This window comes from Equus caballus, chromosome X (assembly GCF_041296265.1).
Source record: "Equus caballus isolate H_3958 breed thoroughbred chromosome X, TB-T2T, whole genome shotgun sequence".
NCBI lineage: Eukaryota > Metazoa > Chordata > Mammalia > Perissodactyla > Equidae > Equus > Equus caballus.
Genome location: NC_091715.1, coordinates 14,791,819 through 14,818,728, shown reverse-complemented (window position 1 = coordinate 14,818,728; position 26,910 = coordinate 14,791,819). Strand labels below are relative to the sequence as shown.

General features: G+C 39.8%; 1 long non-coding RNA gene across 1 annotated transcript in view; it reads right to left on the bottom strand.

Annotated features, from left to right (window-relative positions):
- Window positions 1-2,770: 2,770 nt before the first annotated feature.
- Window positions 2,771-26,910, bottom strand: part of LOC138921893 (uncharacterized) — a 41,578-nt gene continuing 17,438 nt past the window's right edge. Inside the window, exons 2-3 of the long non-coding RNA XR_011434863.1 lie at window positions 9,089-9,268; window positions 2,771-7,399 (exon numbers count right to left, since the gene is read on the bottom strand). This is a non-coding gene — a long non-coding RNA (uncharacterized lncRNA). The remainder of the gene's footprint in view (window positions 7,400-9,088; window positions 9,269-26,910) is intronic.

The window sequence follows — 26,910 nt, the reverse complement described above, 5'->3', positions numbered from 1 at the left end:
TGCCAATGACATGACCCAACTGCCAAGAATGAGCAAAAACCTAACCAGAGTGTGATTAATGAATGGGTTATTTCCTATTAGGCCCTGTGGTAGACAAAATAGTGGCTTCCCAAAGATGTTTATATTCTAATTCCTGAAACCTGTGAATATGTTGTGCTACATGGCAAAGAGGAAATAAGACTGAGATGGAATTAAGGTTGCTAATCAGCTGATCTTAAAATGGGGAGATTATCCTGGATTATCCAGGTGGGCCCAATGTAATCACAAGGATCCTTAAATGTGGAAGAGAGAGAGTCAGAAGAGGTCAGAAGAGGAATTCAGAGTGATGTGATGTGAGAAAGACTGACGGCCATTGCTCGCTTTGAAGATGAAGGAAGGTGCCATGAGCCAAGGAATGCTGGCAGCCTGAAGAGGCTGGAAAAGGCAAGGAAAGGGATTCTCCCCTAGAGGCTCTGGAAGGAACACAGCCCTCCCACCACCTTGAGTTTAGCCCGGTGAGACCCATTTCAGACTTCTGACCTCCAGCGCTGTGAGATAATAAATTTGTGTTAAGTCACTAAGTTTGGGTAACTGGTTACAGCAGTGATAGGAAACTAACACAGGACCTTTATTGATAAAGTTTATTAGAGGTTGGCAAATAATGGCCTGCAGGCCAAATCTGGCCTGCCACTTGCCTTTGTAAATAGTTTTATTGGAACCTACCCACACCCATTTGTTCGCATATTATCCACGGCTGCTACAATGGCAGAGTTGAGTAGCTGTGGCTGAGCCATTGGGCCTGCAGAGCCTAGAATATTTACTGTCTGACTCTGCACAGAAAGAGACCCCTGATGTAGAGTATAGTTACAAATACAATGCTATAACAATGGATGCAAATTAGGTGTAAAAATGTACGAAATTTCTTTGAGAAAAAGAACAAATCCTCCTATACTTTTTTTGGTTAGTAGTCTAAATTTCCTCTTGAACAGAGAACATAGCAACATTCCAGAAGGCCCTGATCAGTTTGATGCTAGTGAGTTGAAATTCCAATGTGTGTCATACTATAGAAAGGTCATATTGCATGAATGTGAAGTTAAGGAATAAAAAATTTTATGAGAGGATATTTATGCTGTTGAGGTAGGTAAGAATTTAATTTTAATTCTTGTCCTTCCCTTCAAAAAAAAAAAAAAGAAAACAGAATAATTTCCAGCCTATAAAAGGTTGTTTTTCCGTTCTTTTCTTAAATCCCTCTTTCCTGCTCTCAACTGGGAAGCTCCTCTTGGATTGGCAGCATGTGCTGTCCAAAAGGCCACCAGGCCAGTGCTCTCTGCACCGCCTGGCGTCAGCCTGCTATTCCCAATTAGCCTCAGCTGGGCCACTTCCTCTTTGAGTCAACTCCCTTCTGAAATGGGTGACAGAGGTGGACGCTGCTGGAAGACGGTTGTGCACTTGAACTTGATTATAGAGTAGCATTTCCATTCATGTCTGGCAATGGTTCTTTTATTGTAATGTTAGAATATTATTTTGGCAAGTGTTTCATTTCTACTAAATGCCCCTTTTTAGCATCTTTGGCCACAGACCCTAACTTTTGTCCTGAATGTTTGTGAAAATCTGTTTTCTTAAAATGGTTAAACTTTTTATCATGGAAAACATCAACCATTTATAAAAGTAGATAGAATAGTATAATGAACCCCTTCACTCACTGTGCTCGCTTCAACAATGAACGACTCCTGGCCAGTCTTGTTTCATCTTCCACACCCACCTACTTCCTCTTCACCTAAATTTTTTGAAACAAATCCCAAATATAATATTGTTCCACCCATAAATATTCCAGTATGTATCTCAGAAAGAAAGTCTTTTAAAAAAATATAATCATATACTATTATCATTTCTTAAAAATGTTTAACACTAATTCCTTATCAAATGTCCAGTCAATATTCAAGGAAATCGTTTTTTAACAATTATCTCACCCTTGAATATTTTAAGTGGTTTATGATTTTCATTCCCTCCCTCAGGCAGGCTGTGACAAAAGTGGTAAGTGTAGAACTAACTTATATTCACACACGCCATCTTAAACACCGTCCCCCCACACCAACAAACCCCCTGTACCCAAAGAGTAGCTAACCTTTCTCACTGCTGGAATTAGGATCCCAAAGGGGGCAAAGAAGGTAGAGGTGGGAATGTGGCCATTGTACCTTCCTTTAACTCTGACCAGCTGTGTGCAGCTCAAATATCAACGATCCCTTTTGCTTCCTTCTTTCTTCATTTCATGTCCAGGAAGTTCTCTGGAGTCTTTGTAGAATTCCTCCCTACTCACATGCTAGCTTCTCTCATAAAACTTAAAACATATTTCCGACACTTTGAAATCCTTTTCTGTCCATCCCTGAAGATAAATGACACACTGTCACTTGCTCAAGCAGAAGTGTGGACAAGGGTCTATGGGGTGAGACTTTGTCTATCACTTGTGTTTCTGAGGGGATTCACAGACTTTTGCTTTCAGTGTTTAAGAAATGTGTGTGGTGACTCAGGAAAACAATGATTTTCTCACAAATGGAAACTATAATGAGCCAAATTTCCCTTTTTTATTTTCAGTCTCTCTTGCCGAAGAGAGCCTGTTCTTTCCATTCAGGCTAGCCCAGTGGATGCTTACATCTGTCCTGCCTTTATGGGGCTGGGGCTGGAGTTAGTAACAGGGCAGGCAGGAAAGGTGTGTGTGTGTGTGTGTGTGTGTGTGTGTGTGTCTGGCACTGCCCAAAGCTTTGCTTTAAGCCTGTCATGGTTGGTGCTTTTTTAAAAAAAAACAACAAACCAGCTTTATTGAGATATAATTCACATAACCATACAATTCACCCATTTAAAGTGTACAATTCGATGTTTTATTCATAGAATTGTGCAACCATCATCACAATCTAATTTTAGAATATTTTCATCCCTTCCAAGAGAAAGTATGCACTCATTGGTGGCCACTCCCCATCTCCCCCTGCCCCCTATCCTGTGGTCTAGGCAACCACTAATCTTTCTGGCTCTATAGACTTGCCCATTCTGGACATTTCGTGATTGATGCTTTTTTATTTTTCATGGTTCAACTTTTAGGTACTCTTTGGCAATTGGGGACTTAGAATTTTCATTGATGGCTAACTTATGCCCTTTACCACTCAAAATCTAAACTGAAATGTGAAAAGGAAACTCAGAAAGGGTAACGCTAATTGTATTTCCAGGGGGAAAATAGAAATATAATATGTTCAGTAGAAGCTGTTAGATATTTTTTCGCCTCAGAATAGTCTTAACAAATTTCTAACTAAACAAAGAACTGAAGTAAAATGCTTTCACATAGATCTAGGTCTGCATAGCAAGTTCTGCCTTCAGCTCCTGGGCAGTGTTATCTAGGGCTTTCATGAAATTCAAACATAAAGAGAAGACAACTGAAACAATATTCTCATGCAAGAATTGAGTCTTTATAAACATCTGAAAGAATGGATTAAAAATAATAGATAATCATATTAGATAACCAAACATAATGTAAAAACAGGCCAAAAGATGATCATTTGGAAGTGAATGGAAACAAACATTAACCACAGATAATGGGTCTGCTGAGATGTGTGTGTGTGTGTGTGTGTGCGTGTGTTTAATTTCCCTTTTCTTTTAAAAACCTTGTCTTGAATCTCTTTCTATTTATTCACTGATGCTTTCGTCTTTAATATTTTTGTTCAGTGCCCCAGAAAATTCAACAATGCAAGTATACAAATTAAAATGTCAGTATCTTTAAAGTTTTGAAGCATTTACCGTTTTTCAAAAGACCTGACAAAAAGGCTTCCGAACCATAGATAAGTATCTCAGAATACTTTCCAAGAACAAATATACAATTAGTCTTCTTATGAAAATGGATTCCGCACCAGAGCTCAACAACATATTGTGAGTTAGCAACACATTCTCCAAAAAGAAGGTGGGATGGTGCTGCAATCTTGGCTGTATTTATAAAAATCACTTGGAGTGTTGAGTCTCAATCTTTGCACTTTGAGATCTGCAGAGCAAAACAAAAATAAAATCCCCAAACACCTCACTATTATTTAAGTCACTTTAGCCAGCTTAATACTTTGGATCTTAATTCTTTGGGTTTGAGTTGATCTCCAAAACAACACCCATTGAGAATGTTAATACAAACCTTAGGTAAATAAAGACTCTTAAAAGACAAAATTTGCAGTCCCATGTTTTGTTCCATTGCTTGGTTTAAATTGAAAATGGTGTTGGGATTTTTTTTGTCTCCTGAGGGAAGGAAACTTTTTTTCTGTTCCTGAGCTTCATGGTTGTTTCCTCTCTTCCACTGTTGGAGACCAACAGAGCCAAGCCTTACATCAGAGCATCTGTTTACACTAGGAAACTTTTGGTAAAATACGACTGGTCCTATAAGGTTGTGGCAAGGAGCTTTGGGTTACTCAATTAAGTTTTAAAAAGCTATATTTTAAACATTTGGAAGAAAACTGTTGCGTGAGTATGCTCTGTCTGAGAAGGGGAGTGAAATGAGGAAGAGTTCTGTCTGCAAGGGGAAGAGACGGGGTGTGAGAGACAGGAGCTCAAGTTCACAGATCATCAGAGACTTTCTCTGGCCACTCTTCAGGCTCTTTGGATCCTTTTACTTTTGGTTAATTAGGAGCGTAAATATCCCCCATAGTTAGGGACAGGGAACTATATTTCTAATACAAAATTGTCGTGTTAGGTAACACAGAACAGATAAAGATTTTAACCACCAATCCTTTATTGATGCAAAAACTTCTTCTGACTCCTACCATCCTGACCGAATCACTGTAGGATGTAGTTTTAGAACCTCTTACTGAACCAGGGAGCTCACTCCTCTTCAAGTAGCCAAGGTCATCTTTTTGTATGCTTTTGTATGACACTAGCAGATATAGAATTTGCAACTGCTTCACTAGTGAGATGCAGTCAAAGAAATCTTAGACCTCATTTTCCTGAATGTAGGATTCTACTGAGCTCTCACGTGATAAAGTCAAAAAGGTCAATGCCTGGTTGTCCCAGGGGAGATATGTTGTAAACCCCAGGTGGAAAGCCTTCACAGCCACAATTCTTTCTTTTATTCAACAAATACTTACTGAGCTCTTCTTATGTGCCAGGAGCTATTCTGGGTGCTCAGAATACAGAAATAAATAAGACTGACAAAAATTGTTACCTTCATGGAGCTCCTATTCCAGTGGGAAGAAAGGATACAGATAATAAATGTTGGTGGTTGTCCAGCAGAAGTCCATTTTCTAGTTACAGTTAGGTGTGGTCATGTGACTAAGCTCTCACTGATGAAATACGAGTGGCAGTGACTTACACTACTTCCTAGATTGAGCTTTCAGACTTTGCTCCTGCTTCCTTCACATTCTCTTCCCCTTTTCTGCCACCTGGAACCTGGATCTGGCGGTGATCCAGCTTCAGCCATGCATATGAGAACAGTGCCCTAGGAGGTGGAAGAGCAACACAGCAGAAGGAGCCCAGATTTCCCAATGGTTGGAGCAAAGATACCCTCTGGTCTAGACTGTTCAATTCTATATTCTTCAGACCATGGTATTCTGGGGTTTCTTGCTTTTAGCCATTTGGCAATACCCTAACTAACATAATAAATAAATAAATATGTGAAACATGATATGTCAGATGGAATTAATGTGATGGAGAAAAATAAAACAGTAATGAGAACAGAGAATACCAAGATGCAGGAGGAGTTTTAAATATGGAAATTGAAGGACTCACTGAGATGACATTTGAGAAAAGGTGTGAAGGAAGTGAGAGAATCAAGTGGTACAGATATCTAGGGGAGGGTGTTCCTGGCAGAAAAAATGGCAAGTTCAAAAGCCCTGAGGTGGGAATATGCCTGGCGTATTTGAGGAACAAAAGGAGGTTAGTGCGCTTGAGCAGAGTGAGTGAGGAAAGACTAGCAAGAGATGGAGTCATAGAGGTGGTGAAGGGAGGAGGAGGGCAAGGAAGTAGATCACAGATGGCCTTTGGTGGGCCCTTATGAGGACTTTGCCTTTTAATCTAAGTGGGAAGGGGAGCCACTGGAGGGCTTTGAGACAGAGTAGGAATATGATCTGGCCTCTGTTTATACAGGATCCTTTCAGCTTCTGTGGTAAGGAAATGCTCTAGGAGATCAAGGGTGGAAGTGCAAGACCAGTTACAAAGCTATTGCAGTACTCTAGTGGAGAATTGAGTATTGGCTTGGCTCAGGATGGTAGCAGTGATGGTGGTGAGAAGTGGTCGGATCTCGGTTGCATTTTGAAGCTGCTGATGCAATAGACGTGGGGTACAAGAGAAATAGAAAAGTCAAAGATGATGCCCACACTTCTGGCTTGAAAACTTAGAAGAAAGGAGTTGCCATTTATTGAATTTTGGAAGATTCTGTGAAGAGCAGATTTGAGGAGGAAGAGTAAGTTTTGGGGCATGTTAAGTTTGAGATGTCTCTTAGACATCCAAATAGAGATGCCAGGTAGGCACAGATGGATATGTAAATCTGGAATGAAGGGGGAGATGCGTCAGCACACAGATGATATTTAAAGCTATGAATTGGATGAAATTACCAGGGGAGGGAGGGTTGTGGAGAAGTGGTATGAGGATAGAGATCTGGAGCCCTCCAACGTTTACAGTTTGGGGAGCTGAGAAGGAACCGGCAGGGGTGACTGAGAAAGAATCTTCAGTAAGGTAGGAGGAAAGCCAAGAGAGTTTGGCATTCTGAAAGCTGTGTGAAAAAAGTATTTCAAGGAGATTATTCACTGGGAGGAACTGAGCAACAGAAAAGAAGCACTGCTCTGAGAACAAAAACCCCAAGGTGCTATTTCCATCATTTATCGCCTATGAGAACTTCACTAAGTCTCTTAATAAAATGGTGGCCCAAAGAATTTATCTGTAGAAGGGGACAACTAATCCAATGATCCAAAAGCTTTCTCCAAGCTATAATATTTTGGGGGAGAAGAAACAAAAGCAAAAACTTCCTGAAAGTTTTCTTTCAGGAAGAAAGAAAACTGTGATTTGGTGTGTGTGATTTGGTTTGCGTTCTCTAGCAACAATGTAAGTGTTTCTGAGGGTAGAGAAACAAGTCCTATATACCTACACCCCCACAACCCCCACAGTGGCTAGAGGGTCTCATGGCAGGCATACAGTAGAGACAAGTATTTGATAATTCCACATGAAACTCTTCAGCCTGATCTTTGTCTGAATCCTGAGGATTAGAGATGCAACTGACAGAAGAAATAGAGCTGGTTCCCATGAGAAGAAAGTCCAGGAGGACACAGATACATGAGCTCCACATGCAGTGCACAAACACCGTCCATCTATCGCCACCTCCTCTTTCAGTCAACTCTTGAAACCACTCAAAGATGCGTCTCAACTTTTTTCCTTTCCTTTCTCTGGTACATTTCCATCATTGGAGATGCTAAAAAGGAAAGCAAAGCAGGCAGCCAAAGTGGAAAAGATCATGGAGACAAATGTACAAATAGAACCGTGAACTTCCAAGTGACTTATTGGGAAGAGGTTGTCTCTATTAGTTCTTTAGTGGTAAATGTACAAATATCCAGTCCAGGAGTTATTTCTTTTTAGCTTTGGCTATCATTTTCCATAGATATTCAAACTGACCAAAGCAAGGTTTTGAAGCTGCTCAGCTGGACTTTTTTTCTTTTTTGAGTCTCTTTTGGGTTTGTATCATGCCACTTGATTGCTTTTATGAACACTGCAGAATAATGTATCTCCATTGTTTCTCCCAGTGATTGTATAGTGTAAATATAGTGATTTTTATAGTGTAAAATGCCAATGAAATTTGGGAACCTGAGCTCTTAATTTTTTTAGGATTATCACTAAACAGTACATTGGTTTAACCTTTAAGTCCTCAGCATAATTTTTTGCTCACTAGTTTAATTCTCAAATATAATGAATGAAATTTCAGAAATGCAGGCTATGAAACAATCCTAATCACAGTGTTTTCATGATAAGCACCAGCCTAAACGATTTCCCAAGAGCTTCTTGTCAAAAGACAATCAAAACAGAATAGTGAAGTTTCCTTTAAAAAAAAGCTGCAGAATTGTGTTTGTTGAAATTGGATTTGGTTAAAAGTCTACCAATAGATCATTAAGTAATCATACTTAGTGGCCTCTTTTATTGTAACAGTTGCTTAAATTCAGTATAAACATAGAATGACATGAAATTTCTTCATTTGAGCAACCTCAAGAAACTTGAGTAGTTTTTTCAGGAATAACAATGTTATGAGAGTGTCTTGTTTTCTCTTACAACTCAGAATTAGTTCATTTTGTGCTATTAATGTGCTTGCAATCTGGATGGGCACCTCAATTGCTCCTGAGTAACTATGTTTTTGAGGAAATCTGAGATGTCTTACAATCTGGATGGGCACCTCAATTGCTCCTGAGTAACTACATTTTTGAGGAAATCTGAGATGTCTTGCACTCTGGATGGGCACCACAATTACTCTTGAGTAACTACGTTTCTGAGGGAATCTGAGGTGTCCTACTGATCTAAACCAAATAAACAGTTTCGAACTTCTTTTGGGGCCTTGCTCTCTTTCCACTTCTTGCCCCTTTTAGTCTTCCTTTACCTGGAGATGTCAACTCAAAAGGTATATGTACAGTCTACATTTTTAGTGATTTTAAGAACTACTTTCACTACCTTTTGAAGCCAAAACAGTGTATTTACTATGTGATAAGTTGTTTCCTCTCGCTATTGAAAATAAAGCAGTTTAAAGAGCCAGGGAACTTTTCTAATAGGTCTCAAAGACTTGCGTAAGTAGAAATACTTTTGTCTTTTCCGTGCATCCTCTTCTTGGTGGTGATATGAAAACAAGATCTTTGCCATTGGTTTGTAAGACAGGATATCAGTTTGCTTTCTAGCTGCCAATACCAGAAAATCTAATTACAAACAGCTTAAACCAGCGCTTCTCAAACTTTATTGTGGCTAGGAACTATGGGGGATCTTTTTAAAATGCAGATGCTGATTCAGTAGGTCTGGAGCAGGCTGAGATTCTGTATTTCTAACAAGCTCCAAGTCATGCTGATGCTACTGGCAATCATGCTGCACCTTGAGCAGCAGGGGCTTAAATAGTAAGAACTTTTATTACCTCATGTAACAAGTCCAGAGGAAGGAAGTTCTAGGGTTGGTTCATTCAGAAGTTTCACGATATCATCAAGAACCCAGGTTCTTTCTTTCTTTCTGCTCCGCCATCCTCAGTATGTTGGCATTGGTCCACACGTTTGTCCTCTCATGGCCGCAAGATGGCTGCAGCAGGTCCTACTATCACCTGCCATAGACAGAGGAAGAGAGACCAGTTTCTCCCTATGTATCTTTCTGAGTAAAGAAAACTCTTTCCCAGAAGACTTTGTACTCAACCCCCAGAAGACTTTCCCTCATGTCCAATTGACCAGAATTGTGTGTCACAAGTTTGTTCCAAAACCAACCATCAGCAAGAAGAATGGTTCTGATTGCTTTTGACTACTCAAGATTCATCCCGTGGTGCTGGGAAGTGTCCTGACCTTCCTTGAAACACGTAGCTATCTGACAGTGGAACAAAATCAGGGATCTATTTGTTACGGAGAAAGAAGGTGACAGGGCTGTTGGGTAGGCAGCCAAGACTGTTTGCCAAAGGCAATGTCCAAGACTGGACTTCTAATTTTCATGTGCATTTCTTGGTTTTTAAACAAGAATTCAAATATCATTATAACAAATGTCACTGAAATGAAAAATTCCTTATAACCATATGTCTAATATTCAGTAAATGGATAACACATTCTAAACAATATTCAATGAAACAATTAGGGTCAACTCCAACGAGACTAATGAAATCTATTTTTTATTTTTAGCATGTTTGTCCTCTATTTTGATGACCTCCTGTAAGTCCATTTGGGCTGCTATAATATAGTACCATAGGTACCAGGTGGCTTATAAACAACAGAAATTTATTTCTCACCATTCTGGAGGCTGGAAGTCCAAGACCAGGGTGCTGGCATAGTTGGGCTCCGGTGAGAGCCCTCTTCCTGGTTTACAGATGGCTGCCTTCTTGCTGTGTCCTCCCATGGCAAGAGCAGAGAGAGGAAGCAAGCTCTCTCATGTCTCTTTGAAGGGCACTAATCCCATTCTTGAGGGCTCAACCCTCATGACCTAATCACTTTCCAAAGGCCCCACTTCCTATTACCATCACATTGGGGGTTAGAATTTCAACATATGAATTTGGGGGGACACAAATATTCAGGCAATAGCTCTTCCCATCAACCCATTCCCCTGGCCCAGGAATCCAGGACCTGCTTGTGAGCTCTCCTGTCTTCCCAGGGGTCTCTTTTCAACCATGTACACTTCTCTAGGCCAAGTTTCAACCTCTGGACAATGTGGCAGAGGAGAGCTCACCTCTTAGGGCACTAATTAATGCCGACACTAGAATGGCTTCCAATCAACTAATTTTCTACCTTTCCAAGGCAATGTCCACATTTTAACACAGGTCTTTAACCACACAATCCAGTCTTGAGGACCAGCCTAGTTCACGAGGAGGGGTAGCCTAGGAGGACTTGGAGATGGATTAGTCATTTTAATATTTCAAAAAGAGACTATAAAAATCAAAGATTATTGATCTCTAGATCTCATAATCTTAGATTTCAAAGGAGCAAATGAGAAAACATCTCCCAAATAGCTACTAAGAAGATGAAATAAGAGAGTAGAAAGAAAAGAATGTACCATGTATGCATTTTCTACATAGGAAGTAGCACTAGTCCTCTTTGTCCATCTTGAAACTCCTTCTTCCTTTGATTTTCATGGATGTATGCACCCATTCATTTATGAAACATGTATTGAATTCCCACTAGACAGCCAAAATAAATCATTCTTCATTTTTTCCTAAATGCCTTGCTACTAAGTAAAAAGTTATTAAATAAAAATGTTTCCATTAATTTCATGGAAAAAAACCATGATATATTCATCCCAACCCCAGATACTGGAAGAATTTTTACAGATAGAACAATATATCAATTGAATAATAAAAATGTTTCTGTATGTAATAAAGAAAATTTTAAAGTAAATAAATTTGAATCCATAATAAAAGCAAGTTTTATTGAACTCACCAAAGGAAAAGAGAAGAGTTGTTGGTGAGGTAGTGGTGGAGGGTGTGGGAGGGAATCAGTCTTTGGAAGGTGTGGAGAGATGTGATTGACTTTCAGGCAGACATTCAGTATTAGAGTCGTATGCGCATATTGTTAATTTTCATTTACTTGAGACTTGAACACAGAAGACAGTTCTGACGTGGATGGCTTTGGCATAACAATAGAAGAAGTGGAATCTCTGGGTTGAAAAAGGGTGAAGTGGAAATTCACTTGTCTTCTCATAGTTTGATCATGGCTGTCCAAAATTGGATTGATTCTCCATCCACTGTGTAAGATGTTTCAAGTCTCTCAAATATCTCATGATAACTTCTTGGGACATGATGTAATTTCTTAGAACACACAACTGATTGAGAGTTTTTCTTTATCTTTTCAGGATTTGCAAAAATCATACGCAGTAGAGTGAACCCTGCCTCTTAATCTAACACCCATTACGTGCAGCTGGTTATCAAGTTAGCTTGCTAGATTATACCTCTGCTTTGTGTCTTTCATTAGTTTTCTACTTCACATACTCTTGGGCACCAGATTAGTCCAGGTCTGCCTCTTGGCTCATATGAACCCCCCATCCACCCTTCTGATTAGAGGTGGTACAGATGGTGATTAAGAGCAAGGGCTCGGGAGCCAACTGCCTGTGTTCAAATTCATCATCTACAGCTTCCTAGCTATGTGACCTCAAAAAGCTTACTTAATCTTTCTGTGCTTCACTTTCCTCACCTATATAACGGGATGATAGTACCTACCTTGGAGGGTTGTTGTGAGATTTGTTTGAGTTAATAAAGATATGTACTCAGAACGGTGCCTGGTACACAGTGAGCTCTCAATAAGCATGTTTATTTTAGCTTCCCTTTCCTCCACTAACTACCCCCTGTGCTGCTGCAGAATTATCTTCCTAAATCATCTTGCTAACTGCTACTATGTATTTACTATGTGCAGGTATTGTCCTAGGCATTTTACCTACAATACCCATTTAATCCTTGCATATTATCCCTAGTTTACAGACGAAACTAAAACTCAGAGTACGCTGGGATTGGGACATGCACACTAAAAGTTTAGAATTTTGGTAGTTAAAAAGAAAAAAGGCACTAGATCCATGGTCAAGTGGTTAAGTTCACGCACTCCACTTTGGCAGCCCAGGGTTTTGCCGGTTCAGATCCTGGGCGCAGACATGGCACCTCTCATCAGGCCATGCTGAGGTGCCATCCCACATAGCACAACCAGAGGCACTGACAACTAGAATATACAACTATCTACCAGGGGGCTTTGGGGAGAAGAAGATGAAGACAAAAAAAGAAGGTTGGCAACAGATGTTAGCTCAGGTGCCAATCTTTCAAGAAAAAAAGAAAAAATATATGGTCTGGAGGTATATTGAGGGGCTCTTTTATTTGGTTGGTCAGTCCTTATCTGGTTGTATTAGTTGGCTACTGCTGAAAAAATGCTGTATAACAAGCAACTCCCAATTCTTAATGGTTTACTATGAGAACATCACATGGCCAAGCCCAAAGTCAATGGGAGCAGGGAAGTATACTTTTTATGCTCTACCGGGAGGCACTGTAAGGTTGCTGGCAGAAAAAGGAGTGAAAAATCAAGAACAATCATCCAATCTAATACATTGGGGTAGAACCAGACTTATTCCTGGTGGTGAGGGGCACAGCCACTATGCTAAAATTTCAGTGGTCAATATCTTTCTGTGCCCCTTTTTAATGCTCCCCAGGTGATTCCAATGTGCATCCAGGGGTGAAGCCCCCTTGAAAGGAATCCTCTAACAGGTAGACTTGCTTTTCAAACACTTCACTGAAGGTCACCAAATGTCAAAAACACCGATAAGGATGCTAACAAACTCATTTAGTCTTTCTACATCCCATAATATTGCAAATAGAACTATGTGAACCCCAATTTCTTTTTCACCGTGGTTTGTGGCGAACATTGAAGTGGCCTCAACAGGCAGGAGCACTTGGAGGCTCTGAGAATTCTGCCCTTCCCTCCCTCTTTGCTTTCTGGACATGGATTTTGGTTTCTTTTCTTAAGAGACCTGGGTGGTGAATAGATTGTCCCAAGAGCATGAGGCAATTCTGTTCATAGTGTTCCCTGCTGCTCTTTTTCTAGGAAATCCACTTGTGTTCTAAGAAGATGATTACATTCACCTCTGCCCCCAAGCAAGTCATTGAAAAGCTGAGCTAAGGCCAAAGCTTCTTCAAAACAGTTTTGTAGAGATTCAGATGCATAAAATAAATACACAACTTCTGAGTGCCAAAGACTCTTATAAACAATTGATGGACAAGCTGCCTGACTAATATAATTCACTTCATATGAAGGCACATTTACATCCATAGCAATGCTTCATCTTTCTGACTTTTCAGGGAATGAGGAAATTCACATCCCATAATTTCCTGGAAAATTGAAGCTAGTTTCTTTGGGTGCTTAATTTTAACCCTTTTATTAAAAAAAAGGAAATGACTCTAAAATGAGACCTACACTAGCTGTTTTCTTTAATAGGGAATATAGAAAATGGGATACGAAAAGTGAGATATCACCTCCAACTTCCAACTCAGCATGACTCAAGCTGCGCACATCTTCTTCCCCTTGGAACAAGCTCTGCTTCCACCCTCCTCTTCCCAGGCGGAGGCGCCACCCACCACACAGGCCCTCAGAGAACTAGCCTCCACAGCTCCATCTTCCTCATGCCCACCCAGTCAGTCCCCAAACCCTGCTGATTTTGCCACCCGAGTATTTTCTCAATCCTCCCCCTCATCTCTATCCCTACTACCACTGCCCCATTTCCATTGCTTACCACCACCTCTGCCTGGACTCCTGGAAAAGCCACATCTCCACTCTGCATATTCACTGATGGTCTATTTACAGTACTCACCTGCTCATGTCATATGGTTGTTTGAAATCTTTCAAAGGCTTTCCAATGCCTGCAGGATAAAGCCCAAGCTTGGGAAAAGAGCATACGACACCCTTGGTAACACAGCCTCCAAGTCTCGATCTTTTCCTCTAACCTTCCCTACCCCTCTGTTGATGCTCTGATTGAAATACAGTTCTGCTTAGGTTCCTGCAGAGAGAAGCCTCTGGGCCTTGCTCCTCCTGTTCCCTGGACCTGAAATACTGTTCCCCCTTCTCTTTGCCTACTCAGTTCCAACTCTCCCTTTAGGATACAGCTGAGGCTCTTCTTTCAGAAAGTCCACCTCCTTCCCTGCTTATTGGCTGAGGAGGATGCCCCTCCTTAGAGGTCCCACAATGCCCTGTGCATATGATTGGGTCAAGGTGAAGAATATACTCAATTCAATCACATGGTGATATAGTTCGGTGTCCACTCACATTTTCTTCTCCCTGCTTTCACTCTCAGTGGCCATTTATCAAGGCCATCTTTGGGTACACTTTTAATTTCCCCCTAACTCCCATCACATTCTGGACAGCAGCTGCTCATCTACAGCGGCCTGGGGAATTGGATAACCAGGCTTACTAGGAATTATGGATCCAAAAAATGGCAAGCGTCGTTAGGTCTGGATGTTGGCACTATAGGTGATATATTTTTCTTTCTACTTTCATTTTCAAACCAAATTTCCTCTAATAAATACGCACTATTTTTATGATAAAGATGTTAAGAATATCCATTTTAAAGAGTTGGTAAAGCTTCTAGTGAAGGGTCAGCACCTCAGGCTAATCCTGTAGAATTCCCAGATTCTAAGTGTCCCCAGACCAGGACCAGCATCCTCACCTAGGAACTTGGTAGAAATAATTCTTGGGTCCTACTCCAGACCTACTGAATCAGGAACTAAGGCTGGGGCCCAACAATCTGTGTTTCAACAAACCCTGCAGGTGATTCTGATGCACACTTAAGTTTGAAAATCACTTAAATTTAAGGAGTAAAGTTTAGAGCGTTAACATAGGGCTTGAGGACAACTGCTATTTCAGGTGTTTGGAGGTTTTTTAGTTGTTGCTTATTTCCAGGTTTAGGGCCCTGTGTTCTAGCAGGCTGTGGCTGCTGAGGAGCTTCTTTCTGAACCTCATGGGGATTTGCTACAGCTCTTCGGAGAAGGAAGTGCTTAGACATACTGAGTTCATGAAGAGGGAAAATATGAACAGAAAATAATCGTTTCTCAAACTAGGGGGTGGGTGGGTGGGCTATTGGGTGGATGAAGGGTTAATTTTAGATTTCTTTTTAATGATGCCAATCATGGAGCCTCCAACTTCTATGGACATTTAAAAAATGTTGGTCTAAGGATCGACTGAGTGGAAGACTGTGAAAGGAGAACATTGCTGCTAACAAGACACAGAGGCCAGGTGTCACTGTGGCACTAACTATGGCTTTGGGGATTGGGTATTATAAGGTAGGGAAGGTGCCACAGAGGATAAACTGGGCGAGAAGAAAGCATCTTTTATTTTTCTTTCTATTCCAGGGAGAGCTTGGGAATTGTGCCTTGCTTCAAGCTGTGAAATAACTTTTCAAATTTTTATTGATTTTCACATAAGTAAATTTTAAATTAAAAACATAATACAAATACGAAGTAACGCTGCAAATAGATCACAAGGATATGTAATGAAAAGTAACTCTTCCTTCCCTATTAGAACCCTAGATTCTCTCCTCAGAGGTAACAACTCTTGTTTATCCTTCTAGATGTGGTCTATACATACACAAGCATATATAAGTTCATATATCCCCCTTTTACGCAAAAAGCTTGTTTTTTTCTCTTATTATGTCTAATAAGTTGTCACATCTAAGACAGATACCTCAATTTTTTTCACAGCTGCAGAGTATTCCATTGTATGATTAGGATGTAATTTATTTAACAAGAGTTTTCTGGGGCCAGCCCCCTGGCCGAGTGGTTAAGTTTGCGCACTCTGCTTCAACAGCCCAGGGTTTCACCGGTTCGGATCCTGGGCACGGACATGGCACCGCTCATTAGGTCATGCTGAGGCGGCGTCCCACATGCCACAACTAGAAGGACCCACAACTAAAAATATACAACTATGTACTGGGGGGATTTGGGGAGGAAAAGCAGAAACAAAAAAGAAGATTGGCAACAGTTGTCAGCTCAGGTGCCAATCTTTAAAAAAAAAAAAAGTCTTTTCTGCTCGAGTTTGGGGATCCCTTCCTTTCTTTTCCAGCCTTTCACCAAGAGAACATTTAAGCTGAGCAGGCTTCAGCTATGGTTAAACAATCTCTATTTTTTCCATGTATTATGTATGTTTTCTATTTCTGTAATTTCAAGTAACCCGGCATTTGGTGAGCAAACAGTTCTAAGCCTTGTCTTCCTCCCTGGGGAGGCATTAACCACATTTATAAAAAAATTTTTGAGAAACAGGGGGTGATGTCAGCAAGATGGCAGAATAGGAGATCCCCCACTCATATCACCCCACAGCAACAATAATTTGGCAGCCATCCACAGATGAAAGTGCCTTTGTAGCAGCTTTGGGATCTAGGTGGGAGATTGTGAAACCCTGGTGGAGCCCAAGACTGAGGAGGGCCATTTTGAGAAGGCAGGCCCACACCCCTGTGGCAGGGTCACCAACCGTGATTCTGGCTACGGACTCGGAAATAGCCCTATCCCCCTGGGGACTTAAATACAGTACCATTTGGCATTGGTCCTGCCAACAGCACCCTCTAAGAGACCCGAGAAGGGTCACACTTGCCCATGCCTTGGGTAACAGGCCCACTGATCTCAGTCCTGGCTGTGGACCCTGAAGCAGCCGATGACCGGGCTCCAGCCCCTCTCAGCCAAGATCAGGGAGCAGTTCTGCCCACTCAGGGACCTGCTGGGAGACTGTCCATGCCCTCAGAGGAAGGCCCACTGACCTCAGTCTGATTGTGAATCCTAAAGCAGCCCTGTGACTCTCACCACTTCTCTTCAACATAGTACTGGAAGTCCTAGCCAGAGCAATTAGGCAAGAAAAAGAAATAAAAGGCATCCAAATCAGAAAAGAAGAAGTTAAATTGTCTCTGCTAGCAGATGACGTGAGTTTTAAATAGAAAACCCTAAAGACTCCACCAAACTGTTAGAAATAAACCCACACATATACAATCAACTAATCTTTGACAAGGGTGCCAAGAATACACAATGGGGAAAGGGTAGTTTCTTCAATAAATAATGTTAGGAATACTAGACATTCGTGTACAAAAGAATGAAATTGTACTCCTATCTTACATCATATGCAAAAATTAACTCGAAATGGATTAAAGACTTACACGTAAGACCTGAAACCATACAACTCCTAGAAGAAAATATAGGGAAAAACTCCTTAACATTGGTCTTGGCAATGATTTTTTTGGATGTGACACCAAAAGCATAAGCAAGAAAAGCAAAAATAAACACTGGGAGTACATAAAACTAAAAAACTTCTGCACAGCAAAGGAAACCATCAACAAAATGAAAAGGCACATTACAGAATGGGAGAAAATACTCGCAAATCGTCCATCTGATAAGGGGCTAATATCTTAAGTATAGAAGGAACTCACACAACTTAATAGCATAAAAACCAAATAATCTAATTTAAAAATGGGCAAAGGACCTGGATAGACATTTTTCCCAAGAAAACATACAAATAACCAACAGGTACGTGAAAAAGTGCTTGACATCACTAATCACCAGGGAAATGCAAATCAAAACCACAATGAGATATCACCTCACACATGTTAGAATGGCTGTTAGCAAAAACGAGAAATAACAATTGTTGGCAAGAGTGTAGAGAAAGGGTACAATTCCCTTGTACATTGTCGGTGGGAATGTAAATTGGTACACTCATTATGGAAAATAGTATGGAGGTTCCTCAAAAAATTAAAAATAGAACTACCGTATGATCTAACAACCTCACATCTGGGTATATATCCAAAGGAAATGAAATTAGTATCTTGAAGAGACATCTGCACTCCCATATTCATTGCAGCATTATTCATAGTAACCAAGATATGGGAACAACCTAAGTGTTCATTGATGGGTGAATAGATAAAGAAAATATGGTATATTTATACAATGGAATATAATTCAGCCATAAAAATTAAGGAATTTCTGCCATTTGTGACAACATAGATGAACCTGGAGGGACATTATAGTAAGTGAAATAAGCCAGACACAGAAAGACAAAGACTGTACACTCTCACTTACATGCGGAATCTTAAAAAGTCAAACTCATAGAGGCAGAGAGTAGAATGATGGTTTCCAGGGGTTGGGGGGTGGGGGAAATGGAACTACTGCGGAGATGTTGGACAAAGTATGCAAATTTTCAGTTATGAGATGAATAAGTTCTGTGGATTTAATATACAGCATCATGATTATAGTTAATAATACTGTAATGGATACTTGAAATTTGATAAGAGAGTAATTCTTAGGTGTTCTCACCACACAAAAAATGGTAACCATGTGAGGCGATGGATGTGTTAATTAGCTTGATTGTGGTAATCATTTCACAATGTATACACATATGAAATCATCACATTGTACACCTTAAATATACAAAACTTTTATTTGTCAATTTTACCTCAATGAAGCTGGAAAAGAATTTGAGAATGCAGAGTCTTCTTTGAGATTGAAAAGAATACCGGTCACACAGCAAAACGTGTTGCAGAGGTTAGCATAGGAAAGAGAAGAGAAGTACTGGAGATTTTATGCCATTTGCCAGCTTTCTTGAAGGTCTTATTTGGAAAAAGGCTATACCTTGGCATTTTATACCATTTCTTTAAAAAGATGAGCAGAACACCCTATAACCATTCCCTCTCAAAGATGTATTCTGTGAACATGTCCCTGGATTAATTATGCCAAATGAGTGGGAATTCATCATTTTTTATTCAACAAATAAATAAATTTGAATGCCCATTACATGCCAGATACTGGGGATATACATCAGTGAACGAACTCTCATGAAACTTAGATTCTAACAGAGGCCTTGAATTAGTTTGCTGGGGCTGCCACAACAAAACACCACAGACAGGGGTACTCAGACAACAGAAATTTCTTTCTCACAGTGCTGGAGGCTGGAAATCCATGATCAAGGTGCCAACAGGTTTGGTTTCTCCTGAGGTCTCTCTCCTTGTCTCATAGGCAGCTGCCTTCTCACTGTGTCCTTGCATGGCCTTTTCTCTGTGCATAAGCATTTCTGGTGTCTCTTTTCTTATAAAGACATCAGTCATATTGGATCAGGACCCCATCCTTAGGACCTCATTTACCCTTAATTACCTCTTTAAAGGCCCTATCTCCAAATGCAGTCACATTCTGAGGTATTGGGGGTTAAGAATTCAATATATGAGTTTGGGGGGGGTGACATAGTTTAGTCCACAACAGGCCCCAATCTAAAAAGTCTCCTACAGCTCCAGGTATGACTTCTCAAACTTTAATATGCATACCAATCAGAGGGTCTTGTTAAAATACAGATTTTGATTTAATAGATCTAGGATGGAGCCTGAGACTCTGCATTTCTAGCAAGCTCCGGGTTATGCTGACCCTGCCCATCTGTGCACCACACTCCGAGTGACAAGCCAAAACTTTCTCCAGCAATAATAGGATTTTTTGGGGGGAAACTTTTCCTAAGTGGCCTGTCAACATTTTTATGGAAATAAAGAGAAAATCCTTCCACTGATTTATCATTCCAGATGATAACAGAATGGGGGCTTTCTAGATGGTCGTTTCTACAAGCTCAACAGGTCACACCAGCTCCTCAGGGATGTCAATTTTCAGGAGTCAGTCAGCCCTTTCATTTCTGGAAGCTGCATGGGAGGACTCCTCTGGATCCCACCCTTTAGGGATGTAACTTCCCAGTTACCAACACTAGGCAGGGACTTAGGAGGAAGCTTTAGGGGTCACCACCAGCTGGCGCTCCCAAGCTTGTTTGAGCTGGAAGATACCGTAGAGATCAGTGACAACAACTGGGTCCCCAGTGCCTTTTGAGAGGTAAAAGAGCTGAGGCACTGCCATGTCAAGCGTCTGCAGGCAGAGCTGGGCCCAAGAGCCGGGACAGCATTCCCTACGGCAGTGGTTCTCAACCGTGGCTGCACATTAGGATTGCCTGGGGAGCTTTTAAAATGTACACACACACGCAGGCCCCACTCCAGACCAATTAAATCAGAATGTCTCAGAGGTAGGGGCTGCCATTGACTTTTTTCCCAAAGAGCCACCATGGTCCAAGTCTAATATACCAGTAGTTGAGAACTACTGTCCCAAAGCAGTACCAGAATCCCCTGGAGGACTGGCTAAATCCCAGATTGCCAGGCCCTCACAGCCCGAGTGTCTGATTCAGCAGGTCTTGAATTTGCATTTCTAACAAGCTCTGAGTGACGGTACTGCTGATGCTGCTGGTCTGTCCTTGAAGCTAATGGGCCTGTGGTCAACCCATTTACCCAGTCCAAAGGCAAAGGCCAGTAGTTGTCCCCACTTTTGGTATCCACTCCTCTGCATGCTGTTCTTGACTTTCTCTTATAAGGCTAATTTCAATGGTTGCTTTTTACAGATTTTGACCTGATTTTACCCATTTACAAAACATTGGGGTCTGGGTAAAGGGGAGAAATGGCATTTTCTCTAAGTTCCCCATACTTCTGTGAAGTGGAAGAAGAATAACCTTGCTTACTCTGAGCACAACAGCAATTTTAATACTTTCTCCAACCCCCTCCGCACACATACATTTTCATGAGTTCTCTGTATATGAATCAGAACACGACAATTTCACTTTCCTGAAAATATCCACTCGATTCCAAACTAATGACTAGGTTCTAGATTATACGAACCCCAAATATTTGAAAGGTCTCCCAGATATTTGCCAAATACAAAGGCATGGCTGCCTCACCATGTTCCTCTAGGATGCCCTTTCCAAATCCAATGACTGGCAAATTTGTACATAGGACTCTTCTCCAGCTTCGATTTGAACTCAGAACCTGGAAATCCAACCACCAGAGCTTTAGACACGAGAACTACAGATGCAGACGTGGCCAGGGTCGAGGCAAAGGGCAGGTGGCTTTTTCCATCCTTGCTATGGTGGCTAGGAGAACAGAAGATCGTGTCCATAGCAGGAGGTTGAGGGGGCCTGGCAATCATTCTGAAGAGGTGGGCTGTGGTGGAGAAATGTTCCCAAGCACTAGGAAGGGCCGTGGCAGCAGTGACTGGGTCACATGCTGGTGGAAGATCTTCAGACCATCCTAGTGCAGTATCAGAACCCCCAGCCCTTGCCTCAGCAGCTTGGATAAGCGAGACTTTCTGTCTATACGGACTGCAGGCTGGGGAGGACGTGGCCTAGGAGCCGGACTCCAGTTCAAACTCCTTCCCTGCCAATTTACCAGTTGCGAACTTGAATATTTCCACGCTTCTTGTCCTTAAAATGGGCATAATATTTACTGGTTCATTGTGAGGGTTTAAAGGTAATGTGTAAGTAGCACACAGTACAGTGCCTGGCACATAATAGGCACTCAATATGTGGTAGTTTTTATTGCCTCAAATTCAAGTGTGGATTGAGGTAGAGAGTACACCAGATTGGTAAAATATCACTTTGACAGTTTTTTCCCCACATAATCCAGGCAGTCTGAAGAACACACATAAATGCAGTGGAAAGAATAAAAACAGAACATCTGGAGACTTGGATTCTAGTTCCAGCTCCGACTCCAACAGACCATATGACTTTGGCAAATCAGTTCCTTCTGTTTTTTCATCTGTAAAAGGGGGAAATTGTACCACATGACATCCAAGGCCCCTTCCACTCCAATATTACATGTGTATCCATGAGGCCATCAAAATGGCTCAAAAGCTCATTGTTTAGTGTCTACTATTCCTTAAAGCAGCATTTTCCAAACTTACTTGATAAGAATCACCTGGGATGCTTTTAAACATACAGAGTTCTAGAGCCTTCCCCTGGAGCTGTACTGTCCAAAATAATAGCCGCTAGCCATATGTGCCTATTGAGCACTTTAAATGTGGCTAGTCCAAATTAAGATGTGCTTTAAGAATAAAATACACAAAGAAATTTAAGATTTAGCATGAAAAAAGAACGCAAAACATCTCAGTAATTTTTTATTGCTCATATGTTAAAATGATAATACTTTGAATATACGTGAAATATATTATGTATATTTTAAATAATAAAATATATCATTAAAATTAATAAAATATACTTAAGTAAAATAGTCTATTTTAAATATATATTTTAAAGTATTATTAAAATTAAAAATATTATTTAAATAATATAAAATATATTAATAAAATTAATTTTACCTGTTTCTCTTCGTCTTTTGAATGTGATGACTAGAAAATTTAAAATCACATATGTGGCTTGCATGGTATTTCTATTGGATAGCACTGCCAGAGAGGTAAGAATTCAATATGTATACTAAAGTTGAGATAATCTATAATTTTAACACCTGAGCCAGGTGATGCCTGGGTTCATGACTATTTGGGAAACACTCTTTTAGTGAACCAAAACAAACTCACAGCTTTAGGCAAACCTCATGGCTTCCATTAAGAACTCATAGGCCTTAGATGGATGAAGAAATTATTTTGGAATAAGATCAGTCTGGGTAGGCCTCACCATTTTCCACTTTGCTTTTAAAAACTCTGCTAGTGCACTGGTCTTGGCATGGAAATTACTACCCATAATTCCTGAGAATGGAAAAGAGTCAGACTGAAGGGGTTAGAAAAAGGAGGCTTTCTGCCCCGTCCCGTGGTCCTACTGCTCCTCGCTGCTGTAAGGAACTTTTTTCAGGTCAACAGGATGTTATCTTTGGGTCCATATTTGGTTAAAGGTAGGTGGCAGCAGCAGCATCAGACGGCAAGGCCAGAAGCCCATCCAGGAGATTATGAAAATGGTGTTTCACATCTCTAAACTTTGAAAAGCTCTGTGAGCCATTGCTCAGTGCCTAGAAGTCTGGCCCCTGAGCAGACAAATTAGAGAAATAAAAGTCATGCAATGCTGAAGCCCCATCCGGGCTTGGCAGGAAACTCCTTTCCTTCTTCCCTTCCAGGTGAAGCAAAATGGGATCTGCCCACACCCGTGGCATGGACAGTTCTTCCCCACTCCCGGATGACTGGGTCATCTGATTCAGTGCAGCGCAACCTTGCTCGCAGCTGCACTAGACTCCTGGCTTGTCATGGCGGGATCTGAGGCAAAAGAGCACTCTGACAAGCCTCCACTTCACTCTTTGCTTCCAAGAACTTTGTTCCCGGAGGATGTACTAATCAAGGTCTCACTTTATCTTGATTTCATTGCATTTGATTTCAATGTGAACTTTTTAAAACTGTAACTGAACTCCTGCCCTCCCTCCAAAATATACTGTAGGCAAAATAAATTTCCAAACATTAAAAATTTAACACCAATAGAGGTCACCACAAAAGAATTTGTATAGAATGCACTGTGGATAGAAAAAAAAAGTAATCTCAGATAGAAGGTTAGAGATATAAGAAGAGAAAAAGAGTAAATAAAGTAATAAATATGTGGGTGATCTAAAACATCATTAAGTACAAAAGCAACAATGTCTTATAAGGTTGGAAAAAATAGAGCCATAATATCCAATAACGGTAGCAGGTAAAAAAGCAGATGGTGATGAAAGTCAAAGTCCTCTAAAGTTCTTGTGTTTTTAAACAGGAAGGCAAAGATCTTAATTTAAATATTGATGTTATTTTTGCATATTAAAATTCACAGGGTGACCACTAAAGCAATAGAAGTTGCATGAGAATAGGCTAACTGCTTTACAAAGTAGGTCCAAAATCATAAAATGGCTGAAACACAACGGAAACGTATTTCTTGCTCATGTGACAGTACTGGGCAGGCAAAAAAAGTCCTTGGAGTTGTTTTGCCTCCACGGAGATCTGTTTTCTGGGCTGTCTGTTCTCTTCCATTGGTGTATGCCACACTGTCCTAATTACTATAGGTTTCAAATAGTTCTTGATAATGGCAAGATGAGCCACCTTTTGTTTTACCTTAAGGTTGAATATTTTCAATGTTTCACTATTAATTATGATATTTGCTGTGTATTTTTTGTAGATACTCTGTATCAGGTAAAGGAAATTTCCTTTTATTCTTAACTTGCTAAGAATTTTTCTAATTAATGGACAATGTTCTTAACAAATGTTTTTCTGCATCTATAGAGATTACCATGTGCCTTTTCTTCTTATTTATTTTTGTATTGTGGAGAATTGTACTAATTGATTTTCTAATCAAGTAAACCCTGTATTATTGAGGAAAATTCCTCTTGGTCATTTTTGTCATTTTAATATATTGCTAGATTTTTAAAAGGATTTTTGTACCTACGTATTTGTAAGAGAAGTAGGCCTGTAATTTTCCTTCATCATATTCTCTTGGTCAAGTTTTAGTATCAAGGTTATGCTAACCTCATAAAATGGGTTGGCAAACATTCCCTCTCTTTCTATAATCTAGAAGAATTAGTGTGTGATTAGAATTATTAATTTCTTCATTATTTAGTAGAACTCATTTGTAAAATAAAGAGCTGAGTATCCAACTTAAGTAGTGAGAAAAGAATAGAATATAGCTAAAGAAGATAAAAGGAAGAAATAATAACTATAACAGCAAAAATAATTAAATGAAAAACATAAAATAGAGAGTTTTAACAAAGTCAAAATTTAGTTCTTTGAAAAAACTAATAAAATAGACAAACGTATAACAAGATTAGTCATAAAGGAAGAAAAAAATGGCAAGAATGAACCATGTCAGGAACATAACTGCAGACGCTGTGAGATTTTAAAAGGTAACAAAAGGATGCTATGAATTACTTTAAGGTAATAATTTTAAAATGTAGATGAAAAGGACAAAATCCTAGAAATATGTAATTTACCGAACCTGATTCAAGAAGAAAGAGAAAACCTGAGTTTTCCATTTGAACATTAAATGAGTTGAATCATCAGTCAAATTTTTCCACAAAGAAAACATACCAGATCCAGATGGTTTTCCATATGGGAAAAAATTGAAATAAATTCTAGATGGATTAAAGAGTTACATGCAAAAGACAATACCCAAAAACTTTTAGGAGATAAAATGGAGATATTTAAAAATCTGTATGACTTCAAGATAGAGATGGAATTCTTAAATAAGACCAAGACTATATTAAGATTAAGATCTTTTGTTCAATAAGAGATACTTTTAAAAAAACATGAAAAGAAGAGCCACAAACTGGGAGAAGATATTTGCAACATAAGTAACAGGAAAAAAGATTAGTATTCAGAATATATGAAGAACTCTTGGATGTAGATAAGGAAAAATACAAACAACCTAATAAAAGAAAGTGGGCAAAAGACTTGAACGAGCACGTCACAGACAAAGAAATATAAATTTTCAATAAGCATGAAAAGATTGCTTGACCTCATTAATAATCAGAGCAATGCAAACTAAAACCACACTATGGTATTACTCACACCTCCCTAATTAACAATAATTAAAATGGAGATGAAATTAAGTGTTGGCAAAAATGTGAAGCAATTGGAGCTCTTTTACATTGGCAGTAGAAGTGTAAGTTGATATAACCACTTTGAGAAACAATTTGGTGTAATCTAGCAAAGTTGAAGAGGCACTCCCCTATGGTCTAGCAACCTTATTTCCAGGTACATATGCTAGAACTAGGAGATTTGTTGGTGAATATTCATAGGCGTGATATTTTTAATGGTAAAAAATTGGGGAAAAAACCCCAAATGCCCATCAATACAAGAATGCATAAATAAATTATTATTTATGCATAAATACAGTGAAAATGAGCAAACTACTGCTTCATAGGATAGCATGGTGAATCTCAGGCATTCAATGTAAATGAGAAAAAGCAAGTCTCAGAAATCATACAATAGGATTCCATTCGTATAAAATTAAAAAACATTAAAAACTAGACAATGCGTTCTTTAGAGATACAGAAGTATGTGATAAAAGTACAAAGAAAGTGCGCTGTAAACACAAAATTCAGGGCTGTGGTTATCTCTAAGGTAGGAAAGGGCCATTGGATCTGGGAGGGTCACATGGAGGCTTCAAATTCACTGGTGATGTTCCTCTTAAAATTGATGGTGGTATTGCGTGTTTGCATTATTATTCTTCATAACTTACACACATTTTATAAAGATAATTTTTAATCTATTTAATAAAGCACATTTTATATGAGAAAAAAGATAAAATTGGAGACTCAAATCAATGTTGACGGTGTCAAATCAAACATTCAACTAATAAGAGTTATAAAAAGAGAGAACAGAGAAAATATTCCTTCAGAGGAAATTATCAAAGAAATCACTTAAGAACATCCCCTGAGGAATAAAGGATGTGAGTTTCTAGATTGAATGGGCATGCCAAGGTACATAAACGTAAAATTCAGAACACCAGGGTACAGAGAACGTTCCAAAAGTGTATATAAAGAAACAGATGGCCTCAGACAGCAATACTGAAAGCTAGAAGATAGCGGAACATCATCTTCAAATTTCAGAGGGAAAGTGATGTCCAATCTAGAACACTGTAGCCAGACAAAAGATCAATCAAATATGATGGTAGAATAAAAACACTTTTAGATAGGAAAGATCTCAAAAGGTTTGGTTCTCAAAGTTTACCAGCTCGAGAAACCACTGCAGGATGTGTTCCATCAAAAGGAGGGAAGAAACCATAAAGAAGACGTGGGATCCAGAAATAAGGAATCCAGCACAGGCCAGAGGAGGTGAAGGAGGACCCTGGGGGCAGCCTTGCTGCAGGCCTAGGGAGCAAATAACACAGACTGGAGTGATGCCTCCAAGCGAAAACAGAACTGAGGCATTATCCAATGTGTTAAACCACATTTATGGAAATTTTAAAATTTCCTTAGAGAGTTTAGAGATGCACTGATGAGAGATGTATTTAAAAAGCAAATAAAAAA